The sequence below is a fragment of the Ranitomeya imitator genome, chromosome 7 (genome assembly GCF_032444005.1).
Source record: "Ranitomeya imitator isolate aRanImi1 chromosome 7, aRanImi1.pri, whole genome shotgun sequence".
Classification (NCBI taxonomy): Eukaryota; Metazoa; Chordata; class Amphibia; order Anura; family Dendrobatidae; genus Ranitomeya; species Ranitomeya imitator.
The window spans coordinates 164,686,831-164,708,040 of NC_091288.1; positions in this window are offsets into that span (position 1 = coordinate 164,686,831).

Below are 21,210 nucleotides of genomic sequence, written 5' to 3' on the forward strand. Positions count from 1 at the left end.
GCTGCTGATATTGGAAAGTGAAGACAAATTTATTATAATGTGTACCGTACAGTACAGACCAAAAGTTTGGACACACCTTCTCATTTAAAGATTTTTCTGTATTTCCATGACTATGAAAATTGTACATTCACACTGAAGGCATCAAAACTATGAATTAACACATGTGGAATTATATACTTAACAAAAAAGTGTGAAACAACTGAAATTATATCTTATATTCTAGGTTCTTCAAAGTAACCACCTTTTGCTTTGATGACTGCTTTGCACACTCTTAAGATTCTCTTGATGAGCTTCAAGAGGTAGTAACCGGGAATGGTCTTCCAACAATCTTGAAGGAGCTCCCAGAGATGCTTAGCACTTGTTGGCCCTTATAATTCCACATGTGTTCATATAGATAAAGAAAAACACTGCGGCACATGTACTTGGCCGTAGCCAAGGTGAAAGTGGGCAACAACAAAGACCCACATCTTCTCGCTCGACCTTCCTGTCCCTGTTTCTAGAGGACCGCAGCACACCACTATTGAAGCCAGAGCAGTGTGAAACGGTTGTTGGTTGGATAGAGGATAATGCTTCCAGTCACTTAGACAGCACCATCCCCACCATGTCTTACACACAGTAAAGTCTTAGTAGCCGTGACTGTGGCCCGGATATTCCACACCCTAATCCTCCTTCCTCCCACCATGCCGAGTGCCCTGAGACAACTGATCCCACACTAGGACACTCTGAAGAGCTGTTCATGCGCTGAAAGAGCAGTCAGATGTTTGGATGACACCGCTGAACCTACAGCCAGGCATGGTCATGTGTGACAATGGCCGTAACCTGGTGGCGGCTCTAAGGCAATGTGAGCTCATGCACATACCTTGCTTGGCCCATGTGCTTTAACTCGTGGTTCAATGTTTTCTGAAAAGCTACCCGGAGCTGCTGTATCTGCTAGTGAAAGTACGCCGCCTGTCTGCCCATTTTAGAAAGTCAGCTACAGCTTCAGCCACCCTTGCCATGCTTCAGAAGCGTTTGCAGCTTCCAGCTCACCGGCTGGTGTGTGATGTCCCCACATGCTGGAACTCTACGCTGCATATGTTGGAAAGGATTTGTGAGCAGAAGAGGGCAGTTGTTGACTGACATGCTCTGTATGGTGCATTTTGGGCAAGGGGGCTGTGATGGCGCTATTTTATTTTGTAAAAAAAAGGACCCCACATTGGGGAATTGGGCATGACATTTCATTGGGCCTACTTCTTAATTTTATCTCCTGCAATGTGTCCTTTAACTGCCACTAGATCACCAGGGTTAACGTGCTCTGTACGGTGCATTTTGGGCAAGGGGACTGTGATGGCACTATTTCATTTTGTAAAAAAAAGGAACCCACATTGGGGAATTGGGCATGAATTGGGAATTGAGCAGACACCACATGGGCAGCTATGGTTGTTAAATGTTACAATGACATTTCCCAGTGAACGCATTTGTAGTGGTTGAAAGCAATGTTAAAGTTTAAAACCGCTTAAAAAACGCTGCGTCTGAACTTAGCCTAAGTGGGGGAGGAAATTTTCATTCTGGGGTTAATAATATGGCCTTACAGGCAAGTCATTAACCTGCAAAGGATGTACCTTAACATATTTCCCAGCAAAATCCGTTTTGGTTTCGTTTTAGTGTGTTTTTGGTGGCACCGGGAAAAATGGCATGGATCTCGGAAACAATTGTTTAAAGCTGTGAACTAGGAGTCAGGAATGCTTCCAGGGTCTCTCATAGACTTCCATTGGGCTCGTTGTTCTGGCTGAGTACCTGAGCATTCCAGTCAGCTCGACCCGAGCAACGAGCACCCAAGCATTTTAGTGCTTGCTCATCACTAACTGTAAACACTTACAAGTAAAATGAAAACTGAAGGAACTTAACACTAGACCTTATACCAAAAACTGTCCAAAAGTCTAAACTCTTTGCACTACTTCCACACTTTCCAAACACACAATTCAAATTTGATTCTGATATAAACTGTTTTACCAGCTACAAAAGATATTTCACTTTTATTAAACACAATGCATAACTTGATACACAACAACACCAGAATTATTTGGATCAGCAGCATACAAAATAGTTTACAAGGAAATTTTTATTTCACCAGTGTTTCACTTTCAACCAAGATCCAGACTCCTCAATTCTTTGATCTCCACGCCTTTTTCAAATGTGGCTAAAGAAGACTAAGTTCTTGTGGATTCTCTGTGGAATTTAATCACCCTATATGGGGTGCCAAGTGTAGAATCTGCTGAGTTTTGGGGTGCCAGTTAATATTAAGTAACAAGACCTACTGGATCTTTTAAATTGGATCTATTACAAATAGCATATTTACAGTTACATACATAAGGGAAACCTAACTAAGGGACAATGGGTAATAGGACAGGGTGGTGGAAGATTGGAAGTGGAAAAAATACTTAACTAGCTTGGTGTGCTACCGTTATATCAGTTACACAGTCAGACATAATCCATACTGTTAGGGCTAGCGGAACGCACCAAATAATAAGACAGATAGTGTATGGTGCGTTCGCAGCCCGGGGTCCACCGTGCAGAGATGGAACCTGCTGCTAAGTAATGACGGACTATATGGCGGTACTCATAAGTATACACACGTGGGTTAAACTTCACCCAGCGTGAAGGAAGTGATCCTGTTGCGTCACAGGATCGCGGTACCGCACATAGAAGGCGAGCAAGTAGTCAGCGAACTCAACCCCAACTAGGATTGAAGTCCGATTAGACCCTTGCTGGCACAACACCGCAACTGGGTGTGTAAGGAAGCAGAATAACAATATTAGGGCACAAGAGTGCATGCGGTGCCGCACTGACGAACGCCACTAACCACCCAGGCTTGGGTAAGGAAAGCACAGAGGAAGTGCACGGCGCCGTACTGGCGGTCACAGCAACTGGACGCTGTAACGTGTGATTAGTGCTGTAGGGTAAGTCGGGCGCTAGATAGCAACCATACACCTTCCGCGAACAGACATTCAATAGGGAAGGGGTATCCAAGGACGACTTGCACTCACAACAAACACACGTAAGCAAATGTACAATAGTGCATGGCCGTGCGGTCATGCGCAGTTTATATAGTTGCAGCACAGGAAGTGGCCACAGAAACTTTGCCCTTCCAAGACCTGCCAAGAGGACCAATGGAATGTGCTGCAGAGCCTGAGCACATGACCCTCGATCTCCAACGGGAGATCTTGCCCTGGGCATGCTCAGTGTGTGCAGACAAGGACTTAGTCCCAGAGAAGTCCGCTCGCTGCTGACCAGCACTGACTTTAATGGCAGAAGCTGAAGAAGCAGCAGTAACTCTCTGTACAGAGTGAGACTGAGCAAGATGCTGGGACCGACGTCCATGCTGAGCAGACTCCACCGCGGCTGGACAAGAATGGGAGACCGCAGCGGAGATGGCTCGAGATTCCCCCTGTGCAGAAGCGGGAACTCGAGACCTAACATTACCCCCCCACCTAGGGCCCCCCCTCCTTGGGCCTCGCTACGCTCGAAGGCAGCAATGAGCTGTGGGGCCCGAATGTTTTCAGCAGGCTCCCATGACCTGTCCTCTGGGCCATAATCCTTCCAATCCACCAGATAGAACTTTTTGCCGCATACCACCTTGCACCCCAAAATAGCGTTCACCTCGTAATCGTCCGTAGACGAACCCGATGTCCCGGCAGATGACTCGGAAAACCGGGACATGTATACGGGTTTCAAGAGGGACACATGAAAGGTGTCGGTGATACCCAAGCGTGGAGGAAGAGCCAAACGGTAGACCACAGGATTAACCTGTTCGAGAACCATGAAGGGACCCAAGTAGCGAGGAGCAAACTTAGTGGACTCAACTCGCAGCCTGATGTTACGGGCGGAGAGCCACACCAAGTCGCCAGGAGCAAAGGTCGGAGCGGGGCGCCGATGAAAATCGGCGGAGGACCTCATTCTCTCCTTGGAGGCCCGAATGGCATCCTGCGTGCGGTCCCAAATGTCCCGTGCCTCCACAGCCCAGTCTGCCACCCTGGAGTCAGCAGAAGACACAGGCATGGGCACAGGAACACGCGGATGCTGGCCGTAATTTAGGAGGAATGGAGTCTGACCGGTGGAGTCGGCTACGGCATTGTTAAGTGCAAACTCTGCCCACGGTAGCAAGGATGCCCAGTCATCCTGCCTGGGAGAAACAAAATGTCGTAAATATGTGACCAAGGTCTGGTTGGCCCTCTCTACCAACCCATTCATCTCGGGATGATATGCCGAAGAGAGATTTAACTCAATACTGAGTAGACGACAAAGCTCTCTCCAGAATCGAGACGAAACTGGGGACCCCGGTCACTAACAATTTTGTCTGGCATACCGTGTAGGCGAGAGATATGCTTGACGAACAAGACAGCCAACGCCCGTGCAGAAGGTAGCCGTGGAAGAGGCACCAAGTGCACCGTTTTGGAAAAATGGTCGGTGATCACCCAGATAATGGTGCAGTTACGAGACTTGGGTAAGCCCACCACAAAGTCCATCCCGACCATCTCCCAGGGCCTGTCCGCCACCGGCAGAGGAAAAAGCAAACCAGCTGGCCGTTGCCGAGGAGTCTTGTTTTTGGCGCAAGAGACACACGGCCGAACATACTCTGCGACATCACGAGCCATATGCGGCCACCAGTACGTCCTCGCCAGTAACTCAGATGTCATTTTGGTACCAAAATGTCCACCCACCCTGGACGAGTGTGCCCAAGAGAGAACCTCCGGTCGCAAATTGGATGGAACAAAAGTCTTGCCCGGGGGCACAGACTCTAGCGAAACCGGAGCCACAGTTCTCAAGCTCTCGGTGGGGACAATAAGCCGAGGCTCCTCCTCCTCCTCCGCAGATGACAACGGAGCGAGAGAGAGCGTCGGCCCGAATGTTCTTCTCCCCTGAAAGAAAATGGAGAGTGAAATGAAACCGGGAGAAGAATAAGGACCATCTGGCCTGGCGAGAATTCAAGCGCTGGGCTGTCTGCAGGTACACCAAATTTTTATGGTCTGTGAAGACTTGGAAGGGAAAACGTGCTCCCTCCAAGAGATGTCTCCACTCCGAGAAAGCCAACTTCATGGCTGGCAACTCCCTGTCCCCGATGGAATAATTCCTCTCTGCTGGTGAGAAGGTCTTGGAGAAAAAGAAGCAAGGATGCTTCCGACCTTGAGCATCCTTTTGGAAGAGGACTGCTCTAGCACCAACAGAAGAGGCATCCACCTCCATGATAAATGGCTTATCAACATCGGGGCGATGTAGGATGGGAGCGCTAGCGAAGTGTGACTTTATAGAGTTAAAGGCCTTGGAGACCTCCTCAGACCACAATTTGGGATTCGCTCCCTTCTTGGTGAGGGCAACCAAGGGAGCTACCAAAGTTGAGAAGTGCGGAATGAACTGGCGATAATAATTAATGAACCCCATAAAGCGCTGCACCGCTTTAAGAGAATGGGATTCCTGCCAGTCCATCACAGCCTGTAGTTTGGCAGGATTCATAGCCAATCCCTGGGCAGAGATGATGTAGCCTAGGAAAGGTAGGGACTCCTGCTCAAACATACACTTCTCCAACTTGGCATAGAGGGAGTTTGCCCGTAGGAGGTCGAAGACTTTGCAAACATCTCTCCGGTGGGAGTCAATATCTGGAGAGTAGATGAGAATATCATCCAGATAGACTACGACCGAGGTGGAAAGTATATCCCGGAAGATATCGTTCACAAAGTCTTGGAAAACGGCTGGGGCATTACAGAGCCCGAAGGGCATCACCAGATATTCATAGTGCCCATCCCTGGTGTTAAAAGCCGTCTTCCATTCGTCCCCCTCACGGATGCGAATCAGATTGTAAGCACCCCGCAGATCTAGTTTAGTAAATACCCTTGCTCCCCGAAGCCTATCGAAGAGCTCAGATATCAAGGGCAAAGGATACTTATTTTTAACGGTGATAGCGTTAAGACCCCTGTAGTCTATGCATGGACGCAATTCCCCATTCTTCTTCTGCACGAAGAAGAACCCTGCCCCAGCAGGTGACACTGACTTCCTAATGAATCCTCTTGCCAGATTTTCCTGGATGTACTGTGACATTGCCTCCGTCTCCGGGAGAGATAGCGGATAGACTCGACCCTGGGGAGGCTCAGCACCAGGCAAGAGATCAATAGGACAGTCATAAGGGCGATGGGGCGGAAGGATCTCCGCCGCCTTTTTGGAGAACACGTCTGCATAAGACCAATACTGCTTGGGGAGAGAGGAAAGATCTGCGGGTACCTCTGTAGTAGCAACCTGAACGCACTCCCTCTGACACCTACCCCTACAAGATTCACCCCATCCCAGGATTCTGCCAGAGGACCACTCGATATGAGGAGAGTGGTACCATTGCCAAGGTATTCCCAACAGGACCTCATCAATTCCCTATAGTTGCAGCACAGGAAGTGGCCACAGAAACTTTGCCCTTCCAAGACCTGCCAAGAGGACCAATGGAATGTGCTGCAGAGCCTGAGCACATGACCCTCAGTCTCCAACGGGAGATCTTGCCCTGGGCATGCTCAGTGTGTGCAGACAAGGACTTAGTCCCAGAGAAGTCCCCTCGCTGCTGACCAGCACTGACTTTAATGGCAGAAGCTGAAGAAGCAGCAGTAACTCTCTGTACAGAGTGAGACTGAGCAAGACGCTGGGACCGACGTCCCTGCTGAGCAGACTCCACCGCGGCTGGACAAGAATGGGAGACCGCAGTGGAGATGGCTCGAGATTCCCCCTGTGCAGAAGCGGTAACTAGAGACCTAACACATACATTGCCCATCCCTGCAACACCTTCCCATATAATGCGTTCTCCAGAAACATGCACATGGCCACTGATGTTGACTCTCTTCTGAAGGTAGCGCTCTCAGGTCCAAAATGGATAAGGGTCAAATGTGATTGCAGGAGTCCTCATCTTCCTGCAGATGATATTCTTGTATGTAGCCTAAAGGTCATTGTGTCAAACTGGCCTGAGGACAAGTTCAAGTTCCATTTAGGCTGGAGACAAGAAGTCATCAAGTACAATGATTTGCAATCAAATGCCACAGGAGTTATGTACCTTTCAAAAGGCCTGACAAGATTTCCATCTTGCATGTACAGAAGGTGCTCTCTTTAGTCTATCAACAGAACAAAAGGCACCACACCACTGGAGACACAAATGCCTCCTTACCTCACAGGTTTTGTGAACCCCACCCTTACAGCTCATGCTTTCGTTGGTCTTTGGTACTATCCAGTTTATGGATTCAATAGAGAGCTTAGTTTTCTTATGATATATACTGTACAATGTCCATGTTGGCTACCAACATTCAGATACTCCAGTCTCTGCTTGGGTACTCTGCAGCTTATTGTGGGTTACTCTTGGTCTCTGTGCTGCCCCCTTGCCCTGGCTGAGAGTTTTGATGGGTGGCCATCTCTTGACAGGTTTGTTGTGGTACCATGTTCTTTCGATTTGCTGGTAAGGAATTTGATGGTACTCCGGGGGATCATTAAAGATTGAGATTTTTTTTACCCATCCTTGATTTGTACATCTCAACAATTTTGTCCCTGACTTGTTTGGAGATCTGCTTGGTCTTCATGGTGCTGTTTGGTTAGTTGTGCCTCTTGCTTAATGGCGTTGCAGCCTTCTTGGCCTTTAAGAAAAGGTGTGTACATATAGACTGACCGTGGGACACTTACATTTCACATAGGTGGACTTCCTTCCACTAACTATTTGACTTTTGAAGGTAATTGCTTACACCAGAAATTTTTGGGGGCTTCATCGCAAAACAGGTGAATGTACATGCACATGCCAATTTTTTGTTATTTGATTGCATACATTTAATTTATGACTATATCTTTCTCACTTCACTTCACCAACTTAGACAATTTAGTGCTGATGCATTACAAACAATTTAGATTACAAAAATATTTAAACACAGATTATAATGTAACAAAATAGGTAAAAAGCCAAGGGGATGAATATTTTTGCAAGCCACGGTACTTAGAAATTCCCATTAAAAATTGCATGCCATTTTATCACAGATTTTCAAAGTTTGAGATGTGCTTTTATATGCATTTTTTCAGGTGAAGACCAATGATTTTATATATTTTGCTGTAATATCCCAGTCACCCAGTCACATCTGCAATTTGTTGTGGATTCGCCTTTGTCAGCCAGGTTGAGCTTGTTTTTTTAGGATTCATGAACTTTTCCATATAATAAATTTGTGTCTTATAAAAACCACCAAATTCAAAACTGATTAAGTCAGATATCATTTTACGCATCAGAACAATCACATCTATTCAGTTGTAAAAAAACAGCTGAAAGTTTCCAAGAAAAAAAAGATATTAAACACTGTCAGCAAGTTTTTAAGTATTTGCTGTTCTTTCTTTATGTCTTTAATTATTTTAATTAATTTCTCAGCCCATAAATTTAAATGTGAATATCAACAAAGGTTCGTATTTCATTTAAGAAAGTAGTAGTTGCTCTTAATTGAAGATATTCTCCTTAAATTGAATTACTTAAACTTAGTTGACAAGTTAATCGCTGAATTCTTGTTTAAAGTTCCATACATTTTTTATATGTTTATTTCTACATTATACAATCAATTGGGTCATCATGTATTTGTCATGAACGGACATGGTTATGCCCAGCGGACAACACAACAGGGTCTATGCACCCTAATAGCAAGGGCCATGGTGGTTAGAGTAGCATATTGAACCAGAGAATCTTGAAGCCTAGTTGACAGACTCTGACAAAAATGACTCCTAAGGGCAGGGTCCTTCCACTGAGTGTCAGTGGCCTATCTCTGGAATTCTGAGCAGTATTCCTCAGCCAGCCAGGCCCTTGCTTGATTTTACGGAGTTTATACACCATCAGGATCACCATACACTAAAGTCAAAGACACAAAAAAATCATCCACCAAGCCCAAAGATGGAGAGTCGGTCTGAAGGAAGAAGGCCTAGGACTGGGGTTCACCCTGAAGAAGGGAGACCACAATCCCCATTAGCAGTTCCTCACTCCCTGAGGAGCGAGGGCGGAGCCTGAAATATAACTTACAGGCTTCCCGGAAAACTATAAATTTATCTCTTCCTCCTGAGAACCTGTTGAGGAGAAATATTGTTAGGGCTATCGGAACGCACCGAGTAAATATAGATGTTTTATTGTTATAGATGCGATCGCAGCCCGGGGTCCACCGTGCAGGAGAACCTGCTGCTAGCAAATGGCTGCACTATATGGCGGTATGAACTAGCTCTGTTATTACACAGAGTAGCCGTGAAAGCAAAGCACTGCACCCTGTTAGACTTCACAGAGGCACAGGCTAACTACCCAACTAAGAGCAGTCAGTGGTCATGCATGCACACAAAACTCCTAGCCGGAGGTGCCAGCATTCTAGGGGCTTATTTCAGCCAGGTCCCTGAATACAAACAAACACAATCTCCTCGCCGGAGGTGCCAGTATTCTAGGAGCTTATTTCAGCCAGGTCCCTGAACACAATCTTACGTGACCACACTGGCGCAAAGCACATAACTTAGAAAGATGCTAGCGCATGACCGTACGGCCATGCGAGCTTTAAATAGTTGCAGCAAGTACATGACCTTCCTAGAAGGACCAATGAGAGGCTGCCACAGAGCCTGAGCACCTACAGGACCTTCCTGAAGGACCAATGGATTTAGCTGCAGTATCTGAACATGTGACCCTCGATCTCCACTGAGAGATCTTACTCTGGGCATGCTCAGAACGAGAAAAGCAGGACTTTGTCCTAGAAGCATCTGCTCGCTGCTGCCCAGCAATGGCTTTAATGGCAGAAGCAGGAAAAGCAGCAATAACTCTTTGTACAGAGTCAGACTGAGCAAGATGCTGGGACTGACGTCTCCGCTGAGCAGGCTCCACTGCGGCAGGAGAAGAATGGGAGACCGCAGCGGAGATGGCCCGAGATTCCCCCTGTGCAGAGGCGGGAACTCGACCCCTAACATTACCCCCCCTCCTAAGGCCTCGCTACGCTCGAAGGTGGCCATGAACTGCGGAGCCTAAATGTGCTCAGCAGGCTCTGAGGACCTGTCCTCAGGACTGTAACCCTTCCAGTCCTCAAAAAAAAATTTTTGCCACGTACCACCTTGCACCCCAAAATAGCGTTCACCTCTAAATCGTCCATAGATGAACCCGATGTCCTGGCAGATGACTCAGAAAACCAGGACATGTATACGGGCTTAATCAGGGACACATGAAAGGTGTTGGTGATACCTAGGTGTGGAGGAAGGGCTAGACGGTAGACCACAGGATTAACCTGTTCGAGGACCTTGAAGGGACCCAAGTAGCGAGGTGCAAACTTAGTGGACTCTACATGCAGCCTGATGTTATGGGCGGAGAGCCACACCAAATCGCCAGGAGCAAAGGTCGGGGCAGGGCGCCGGAGTGCATCGGCGGAGGACCTCTTTCTCTCCTTGGAGGCCCGGATGGCATCCTGAGTGCGGTCCCAAATGTCCCGTACCTCCACTGCCCAGTCTGCCACCCTGGAGTCAGCAGAGGACACGGGCATAGGCACAGGAACCCGCGGATGCTGGCCGTAATTAAGGAGAAAAGGAGTCTGGATTCGGCTACAGCGTTGTTAAGGGCAAACTCTGCCCACGGTAACCAGGATGCCCAGTCATCCTGCCTGGCAGAAACAAAATGTCACAAATATGTGACCAGAGTCTGATTGGCCCTCTCAACCAACCCATTCGTCTCGGGATGATAAGCCAAGGACAGATTCAACTCAATACTGAGCAGACGACAAAGCTCCCTCCAGAACCGAGACGCAAACTGTTGACTCCGGTCACTGACAATCTTGACCGGCATACCGTGTAGGCGAAAGATATGCTTGATGAACAATGCTGCCAGAGCCCATGCAGAAGGTAGCCGTGGAAGAGGCATGAAATGAACCATTTTGGAAAAATGGTTGGTGATCACCCAGAGAATGGTGCAGCTACGAGACTTGGGTAAGCCTGCCACAAAGTCCATCCCGACCATCTCCCAAGGCCTGTCCACCACCGACAGAGGATAAAGCAACCCAGCTGGCCATTGCCGAGGAAACTTGTTCTTGGCGCAAGAGACACACGCTCGAACATAGTCTGCGACATCACGAACCATATGCGGCCACCAGTATGTCCTCACCAGTAACTCAGATGTCCTTTTGGAACCAATATGTCCACCCACCCTGGATGAGTGAGCCCAAGAGAGAACCTCTGGTCGCAAACTGGATGGTACAAAAGTCTTCCCCGGAGGCACAGACTCTAGCGAAGCCGGGGCCACAGTTCTCAGGCTCTCGGTGGGGACAATAAGCCGAGGCTCCTCTTCCTCCTCCACAGATGATACAACGTAGTGAGAGAGAGCGTCGGCACGAATGTTCTTCTCCCCAGAAAGAAAATGAAGGGTAAAATGAAAGCGGGAGAAAAACAAGGACCATCTGGCCTGGCGAGAATTTAAACGCTGGGCTGTCTGCAGGTAAACCAAATTCTTGTGATCTGTGAAGACTTGGAAGGGAAAACGAGCTCCCTCCAAGAGATGTCTCCACTCCGAGAAAGCCAACTTCATGGCTAGCAACTCCCTGTCCCCGATGGAATAATTCCTCTCTGCTGGTGAGAAGGTCTTAGAGAAGAAGAAACAAGGGTGCTTCCGACCATGAGCATCCTTTTGGAAGAGGACTGCTCCAGCACCAACAGAAGAGGCATCCACCTCCATTATAAATGGCTTATCTACATTGGGGTGATGTAGGATGGGAGCGCTAGCGAAGTGTGACTTAATGGAAATAAAGGCCTTGGAGACCTCCTCAGACTACAATTTGGGATTTGCTCCCTTCTTGGTGAGGGCAACCAAGGGAGCTACCAAAGTTGAGAAGTATGTAATGAACTGGCAATAGTAGTTAATGAACCCCATAAAGCGCTGCACCGCATTAAAAGAATGGGCTTTCTGCCAGTCCATCACAGCCTGTAGTTTGGCAGGATCCATAGCCAATCCCTGGGCGGAGATGATATAGCCCAGGAAAAGTAAGGACTCCTGCTCGAACACACACTTCTCCAACTTGGCATAGAGGGAGTTTGCCCGTAGGAGGTCGAAGACTTTGCAAACATCTCTCCGGTGGGAGTCAATATCTGGAGAGTAGATGAGAATATCATCCAGATAGACTACGACCGAGGTGGAGAGCATATCCCGGAAGATGTAGTTCACAAAGTCTTGGAAAACGGCTTGGGCATTACAGAGCCCGAAGGGTATCACCAGATATTCATAGTGCCCATCCCTGGTGTTAAAAGCCGTCTTCTATTCATCCCCCTCACGGATGCGAATCAGGTTGTAAGCACCCCGCAGATCTAATTTAGTAAATACCCTTGCTCCCTGAAGCCTATCAAAAAGCTCAGATATCAGGGGCAAAGGATACTTATTCTTAATGGTGATGGCGTTAAGACCCCTATAATCTATGCATGGACGTAGTTCCCCATTCTTCTTCTGCACGAAAAAGAACCCTGCCCCAGCAGGTGACACTGACTTCCTGATGAACCCTCTTGCCAGATTCTCTTGAATGTACTGAGACATTGCCTCCATATCCAGGAGAGATAATGGATAGACTCGACCCCGGAGAGGCTCAGCACCAGGCAAGAGATCAAAAGGACAGTCATTGGGGTGGTGAGGCGGAAGGGTCTCTGCAGCTCTTTTGGAGAACACGTCCACAAAGGGCCAATATAGCTTGGGGAGAGAGGATAGATCTGCGGGTACCTCAGTAGTAGCAACCTGAACACATTCTCTCTGACATCTACCCCCACAAGATTCACCTCATCCCAAAATTCTGCCTGTGGACCACTCAATATGAGGAGAGTGGTACCGAAGTCAAGATATCCCTAGCAGAACCTCATCAATTCCCTCAGGAATGATGAGCAGAGATATAATTTCCTGATGAGATGGTGACATGTACAGAGAAAAAGGAATGGTCTGGTGTGTTATCTGTGAGGGCAGTGTCGACCCATTTACCACTCGTACGGTTACTGGTTGTGCTAACATTACCAGGGTAATTACGTGACGTTGGGCGAAGGCAGAAGACATAAAATTGCCCTCTGCCCCAGAATCCACACAGAGCTTTACCGAGTGGGTAAATGATCCTATAGTAATTGTCCCCTTAAAGGACAATTTGGAGGCAAACGTCGCCGTGTCTTGTGTACCTCCACCTACTACCACTAGACGTTTCCTTGACCGCTGGGGAGATCTGGTGGCAAGATGTCCTGACTGCTGGCAATCATGGCAAACCTGGAGTGCACGAGCGCTCTGGGACTTAGATCCCGCCCGTGACACTACCATAGCCTCATGTGACTCAGGGGCCTGGAGTGGAGATTCCAAAGGTTTGGCGAAGGTGGGAGCCAGCCGAAACCTCTGCTTACACTGGGCTCACGCTAACCTCCGCTTGTGAAAACGGAGGTCAATACGAGTGGACACAGCTATTAACTCTTCTAGTGTGGCGGGATTCTCCCTAGTGGCCAGAGCGTTCTTCACGTGGTCAGCCAGCACCCTCCAAAATATCAGAATAAGGGCTTTATCCAACCACTCCAGCTCAGATGCTAGGGTGCAAAAGTGGATGGCAAAATGGCTGACCAAGGACGAGCCCTGAGTCAATGCCAAGAGTTTGAGCACCGTATCATGGGTGACACAAGGTCCTAAAATGACCTGTTTCAGAGTGCTCAGGAACAACGAAGCACTCTGCACCACATGATCGCCACACTCCCACAGCAGCGTAGCCCACTCCAACGCCTTGTCCGACAGGAGAGACACAATAAATCCCACCTTAGCCCGCTCTGTGGGGAAACATGCTGCCAGAAGCTCGAGATGTATAGAGTAGGGTTGAGCGACTTTTGTTTTTATAGGATCGGGTCGGATTTCACGAAACCCGACTTTTTCAAAAGTCGGGTCGAGTGAAATCGGCCGATCCTATAGAAAAGTCGGGGTCGGCCGAAACACGAAACCCAATGCAGTGCATTGGGTTTCTAATGGTTCCCAGGGTCTGAAGGAGAGGAAACTCTCCTTCGGGCCCTGGGATCCATATTAATGTGTAAAATAAAGAATCAAAATAAAAAATATTGAAATACTTACCCTCGGACGCGCCCTGGTTGTAACCGGGAGCCTTCCTTCCTAAGAATGAGCGCCTGAAGAGCCTTCGATGACGTCACGGCTTGTGATTGGTCACTATACCACCCTCCCTTGGCAGGGATGCCGACTTACAACTGTGGCGCTGCACTTCCTCTTTCTTCTCCCTCTCCTTCTCTCACTGCTGCTGCCTGAGGCCTGTCCATGGCTCACAGATCAACAGGCACTGTGCTTAGGGTCAATGACTGGGAGACATTTATTATTTTAGTCACCTGTTGGGAGGTGCCTGTGGAACGCTGTTAGGCCAGTCTCACACGTCCAGATAATTCCGGTACCGGAGAAATCGGTACCGGAGTTATCCTTGTCTGTGTGTCCGTGTGCTCACGTGGCACATCAGTGCCGGCAGCTTGTCCTGTGTGAGCGGTCACGTGGTACTGCTCATTACAGTGATGAATATGCGGCTCCACCTCCCATAAGGGTGGAGCCGCACATTCATCACTTTAATGAGCGGTACCACCAGACACTCTCTGTTATGTAGGCAATCCAGTGACACAGTGTGCCAGCAATCAGAGCACATACAGTGATCTGACAATAACCCAAAAACAAAAACAACCCAAAAACAAAAAATAACCCAAAAACAATAGAACGAGCTCTGAGACGTGGAATCTCTGTAGACCGCAATACCTGAACCTATCCTAAACACAACTAAAGGCAGCTGTGGATTGCGCCTGACACTACCTATGCAACTCGGCACAGCCTGAGGAACTGACTAGCCTGAAGATAGAAATACAAGCCTGGCTTGCCTCAGAGAAATACCCCAAAGGAAAAGGCAGCCCCCCACATATAATGACTGTTAGCAAGAGGAAAAGACAAACGTAGGGATGAAATAGATTCAGCAAAGTGAGGCCCGATATTCTACATAGAGCGAGGATAGCAAAGAGAACTTTGCAGTCTACAAAAAACCCTAAAGCAAAAAACCACGCAAAGGGGGCAAAAAGACCCACCGTGCCGAACTAACGGCACGGCGGTACACCCTTTGCGTCTCAGAGCTTCCAGCAAAACGAAATGACAAGCTGGACAGAAAAAGTAGCAACAAAAGCAAAGAAGCACTTATCTAAGCAGAGCAGCAGGCCACAGGAAAGATCCAGAAGCTCAGCTCCAACACTGGAACATTGACAAGGAGCAAGGAAGACAGAATCAGGCGGAGTTAAATAACAAAGCAGCCAACGAGCTCACCAGAACACCTGAGGGAGGAAGCTCAGAAGCTGCAGTACCACTTGTGACCACAGGAGTGAATTCAGCCACAGAATTCACAACAGTACCCCCCCCTTGAGGAGGGGTCACCGAACCCTCACCAGAGCCCCCAGGCCGACCAGAATGAGCCACATGAAAGGCACGAACAAGATCTGGAGCATGGACATCAGAGGCAAAAACCCAGGAATTATCTTCCTGAGCATAACCCTTCCATTTAACCAGATACTGGAGTTTCCGTCTAGAAACACGAGAATCCAAAATTTTCTCCACAATATACTCCAATTCCCCCTCCACCAAAACCGGGGCAGGAGGCTCAACAGATGGAACCATAGGTGCCACGTATCTCCGCAACAACGACCTATGGAATACATTATGTATGGAAAAGGAGTCTGGGAGGGTCAGACGAAAAGACACAGGTTTGAGAATCTCAGAAATCCTATACGGACCAATAAAACGAGGTTTAAATTTAGGAGAGGAAACCTTCATAGGAATATGACGAGAAGATAACCAAACCAGATCCCCAACACGAAGTCGGGGACCCACACGGCATCTGCGATTAGCGAAAAGTTGAGCCTTCTCCTGGGACAAGGTCAAATTGTCAACTACCTAAGTCCAGATCTGCTGCAACCTGTCCACCACAGAATCCACACCAGGACAGTCCGAAGACTCAACCTGTCCTGAAGAGAAACGAGGATGGAACCCAGAATTGCAGAAAAATGGAGAGACCAAGGTAGCCGAGCTGGCCCGATTATTAAGGGCGAACTCAGCCAACGGCAAAAAGGACACCCAATCATCCTGGTCTGCAGAAACAAAACATCTCAGATATGTTTCCAAGGTCTGATTGGTTCGTTCGGTCTGGCCATTAGTCTGAGGATGGAAAGCCGAGGAAAAAGATAGGTCAATGCCCATCCTACCACAAAAGGCTCGCCAAAATCTTGAAACAAACTGGGAACCTCTGTCAGAAAAATATTCTCAGGAATGCCATGCAAACAAACCACATGCTGGAAGAACAAAGGCACCAAATCAGAGGAGGAAGGCAATTTAACCAAGGGCACCAGATGGACCATTTTAGAAAAGCGATCACAGACCACCCAAATGACTGACATCTTTTGAGAAACGGGAAGGTCAGAAATGAAATCCATCGAAATATGTGTCCAAGGCCTCTTTGGGACCGGCAAGGGCAAAAGTAACCCACTGGCACGTGAACAGCAGGGCTTAGCCCTAGCACAAATCCCACAGGACTGCACAAAAGTACGTACATCCCGTGACAGAGATGGCCACCAGAAGGATCTAGCCACTAACTCTCTGGTACCAAAGATTCCAGGATGACCAGCCAACACCGAACAATGAAGTTCAGAGATAACTTTACTAGTCCACCTATCAGGGACGAACAGTTTCTCCGCCGGACAACGATCAGGTTTATTCGCCTGAAATTTTTGCAACACTCGCCGCAAATCAGGGGAGATGGCAGACACAATGACTCCTTCCTTGAGGATACTCGCCGGCTCAGATGAACCCGGAGAGTCGGGCACAAAACTCCTAGACAGAGCATCCGCCTTCACATTTTTAGAGCCCGGAAGGTACGAAATTACAAAATCGAAGCGGGCAAAAAATAACGACCAACGGGCCTGTCTAGGATTCAAGCGCTTGGCAGACTCGAGATAAGTAAGGTTCTTATGATCAGTCAATACCACCACGCGATGCTTAGCGCCTTCAAGCCAATGACGCCATTCCTCGAATGCCCACTTCATGGCCAGCAACTCTCGGTTGCCCACATCATAATTACGCTCAACAGCCGAAAACTTCCTGGAAAAGAAAGCACATGGTTTCAACACTGAGCAACCAGAACCTCTCTGTGACAAAACCGCCCCTGCTCCAATCTCAGAAGCATCAACCTCGACCTGGAACGGAAGAGAAACATCTGGTTGACACAACACAGGGGCAGAACAAAAACGATGCTTCAACTCCTGAAAAGCTTCCACAACAGCAGAAGACCAATTAACCAAATCAGCACCCTTCTTGGTCAAATCGGTCAATGGTTTGGCAATGCTAGAAAAATTACAGATGAAGCGACGATAAAAATTAGCAAAGCCCAGGAATTTTTGCAGACTTTTCAGAGATGTCGGCTGAGTCCAATCCTGGATGGCTTGGACCTTAACCGGATCCATCTCGATAGTAGAAGGGGAAAAGATGAACCCCAAAAATGAAACTTTCTGCACACCGAAGAGACACTTTGATCCCTTCACAAACAAAGAATTAGCACGCAGGATCTGGAAAACCATTCTGACCTGCTTCACATGAGAGTCCCAATCATCTGAGAAGATCAAAATGTCATCCAAGTAAACAATCAGGAATTTATCCAGATACTCACGGAAGATGTCATGCATAAAAGACTGAAACACAGATGGAGCATTGGCAAGTCCGAACGGCATCACTAGATACTCAAAATGACCCTCGGGCGTATTAAATGCAGTTTTCCATTCATCTCCTTGCCTGATTCTCACCAGATTATACGCACCACGAAGATCTATCTTAGTGAACCAACTAGCCCCCTTAATCCGAGCAAACAAGTCAGATAACAATGGCAAGGGATACTGAAATTTAACAGTGATCTTATTAAGAAGGCGGTAATCAATACACGGTCTCAGCGAACCATCCTTCTTGGCTACAAAAAAAGAACCCTGCTCCCAGTGGTGATGACGATGGGCGAATATGTCCCTTCTCCAGGGATTCCTTCACATAACTGCGCATAGCGGCGTGTTCAGGCACGGATAAATTAAATAATCGACCTTTAGGGAATTTACTAGCAGGAATCAAATTGATAGCACAATCACAATTCCTATGCGGAGGTAGGGCATCGGACTTGGGCTCTTCAAATACATCCTGATAATCAGACAAGAACTCTGGGACCTCAGAAGGAGTGGATGACGAAATCGACAAAAATGGAACATCACCATGTACCCCCTGACAACCCCAGCTGGATACCGACATAGAGTTCCAATCCAATACTGGATTATGGGTTTGCAGCCATGGCAACCCCAACACGACCACATCATGCAGATTATGTAGCACCAGAAAGCGAATAACTTCCTGATGTGCAGGAGCCATGCACATGGTCAGCTGGGTCCAGTACTGAGGTTTATTCTTGGCCAAAGGTGTAGCATCAATTCCTCTCAACGGAATAGGACACCGCAAAGGCTCCAAGAAAAACCCACAACGTTTAGCATAATCCAAATCCATCAGATTCAGGGCAGCGCCTGAATCCACAAACGCCATGACAGAATACGATGAAAAGAGCATATCAAGGTAATGGACAGAAGGAATTTGGATTGTACAGTACCAATGACGGCAGACCTATCGAACCGCTTAGTGCGCTTAGGACAATCAGAAATAGCATGAGTGGAATCACCACAGTAGAAACACAGACCATTCAGACGTCTGTGTTCTTGCCGTTCAACTCTGGTCATAGTCCTATCGCACTGCATAGGCTCAGGTTTAATCTTAGACAATACCGCCAAATGGTGCACAGATTTACGCTCGCGCAAGCGTCGACCGATCTGAATGGCCAAAGACATAGACTCATTCAAACCAGCAGGCATAGGAAAACCCACCATGACATCCTTAAGAGCCTCAGAGAGACCCTTTCTGAACAAAGCTGCCAGCGCAGATTAATTCCACAGAGTGAGTACTGACCACTTCCTAAATTTCTGACAATATACTTCTATATCATCCTGACCCTGGCACAAAGCCAGCAAATTTTTCTCAGCCTGATCCACTGAATTAGGCTCATCGAAAAGTAATCCGAGCGCCAGGAAAAACGCATTGACATTACTCAATGCAGGGTCTCCTGGCGCAAGAGAAAATGCCCAGTCCTGAGGGTCGCCGCGCAAAAAAGAAATAATAATCAAAACCTGTTGAATAGGATTACCAGAAGAATGAGGTTTCAAGGCCAGAAATAGCTTACAATTATTTTTGAAATTAAGAAACTTAGTTCTATCACCAAAAAACAAATCAGGAATAGGAATTCTTGGTTCTAACATAGATTTCTGATCAATAGTATCTTGAATCCTTTGTACATTTGTAACGAGATTATCCATTGAAGAGCACAGACCCTGAATATCCATGTCCACACCTGTGGCCTGAAACACCCAAATGTCTAGGGGAAAAAAAAGACTGAACACAGAGCTGAGAAAAAAAAATGATGTCAGAACTTCTTTTTTCCCTCTATTGAGAATCATTAGGTTGGCTCCTTGTACTGTTATGTAGGCAATCCAGTGACACAGTGTGCCAGCAATCAGAGCACATACAGTGATCTGACAATAACCCAAAAACAATAGAACGAGCTCTGAGACGTGGAATCTCTGTAGACCGCAATACCTGAACCTATCCTAAACACAACTAAAGGCAGCTGTGGATTGCGCCTGACACTACCTATGCAACTCGGCACAGCCTGAGGAACTGACTAGCCTGAAGATAGAAATACAAGCCTGGCTTGCCTCAGAGAAATACCCCAAAGGAAAAGGCAGCCCCCCACATATAATGACTGTTAGCAAGAGGAAAAGACAAACGTAGGGATGAAATAGATTCAGCAAAGTGAGGCCCGATATTCTACATAGAGCGAGGATAGCAAAGAGAACTTTGCAGTCTACAAAAAACCCTAAAGCAAAAAACCACGCAATGGGGGCAAAAAGACCCACCGTGCCGAACTAATGGCACGGCGGTACACCCTTTGCGTCTCAGAGCTTCCAGCAAAACGAAATGACAAGCTGGACAGAAAAAGTAGCAACAAAAGCAAAGAAGCACTTATCTAAGCAGAGCAGCAGGCCACAGGAAAGATCCAGAAGCTCAGATCCAACACTGGAACATTGACAAGGAGCAAGGAAGACAGAATCAGGCGGAGTTAAATAACAAAGCAGCCAACGAGCTCACCAGAACACCTGAGGGAGGAAGCTCAGAAGCTGCAGTACCACTTGTGACCACAGGAGTGAATTCAGCCACAGAATTCACAACAACTCACACAGGACAAGCTGCGGCGCTGAGAGGAGGCATTGTGGGAGCTGGGTCAGTATTTCTCTGCAAGCGGGCGAGCGCAAGGGGGTGGGGAGGGGTGGGAGGCATTAGATGACCCCAAACTTTATTTTTAACAAAAAATACTTGATTTTTCATCCCTTCTCTCCTGAAAGTGCTGCTTTCAGCTGAGCAGAACAGAAGGGATGAATGGCGGCTTCAGCACCACACACAGGGGACAGCACTTACTGTAGCGCTGTTCTGTGTGGTCCTCAGGTGGCACACAGATGGCACATGGACAGCATCCATGTGCGGTACGTATTTACACGGACCCATTGACTTTAATGGGTCCGTGTGATCCGTGTGCTCCCACAAACACTGACATGTCTCCGTGTTTTGCAAACGGACACAAGGTCCGTGAAAACACACTGACATGTGCAGAGACACATTAATTTTAATGTGTCTATGTGAGTCAGTGTCTCCGGTACGTGAGGAAACTGTCACCACACGTATCGGAGCCACTGACATGTGAAACCAGCCTTAGTCTGTTTCTAAACACGCTTGCTACTTCACAGTTCCCACTGCTCTTATCCCAGTACACCAGCCAGTCTATCAGCCATGCCTGCAAGCTTGTATATCAGCTGTGCCGGCCAGTCAGTCTATGAGTCTTGCCCAGCTGCCTGTCTATCTGCCGTGCCTGCCTGCCTGTCTTTTAGCCATGCCCACACACTTGTGTACCAGTCGTGCCACCTGTCTATCAGCCATACATGACTGCATCTGTCTGACCAAGATACTAGTCTTGCCTGCCAGTACCTGCCTGCCTGTGTGCCTGTCATGCCAGTCACTATACCAGCTATGCCAGCCAG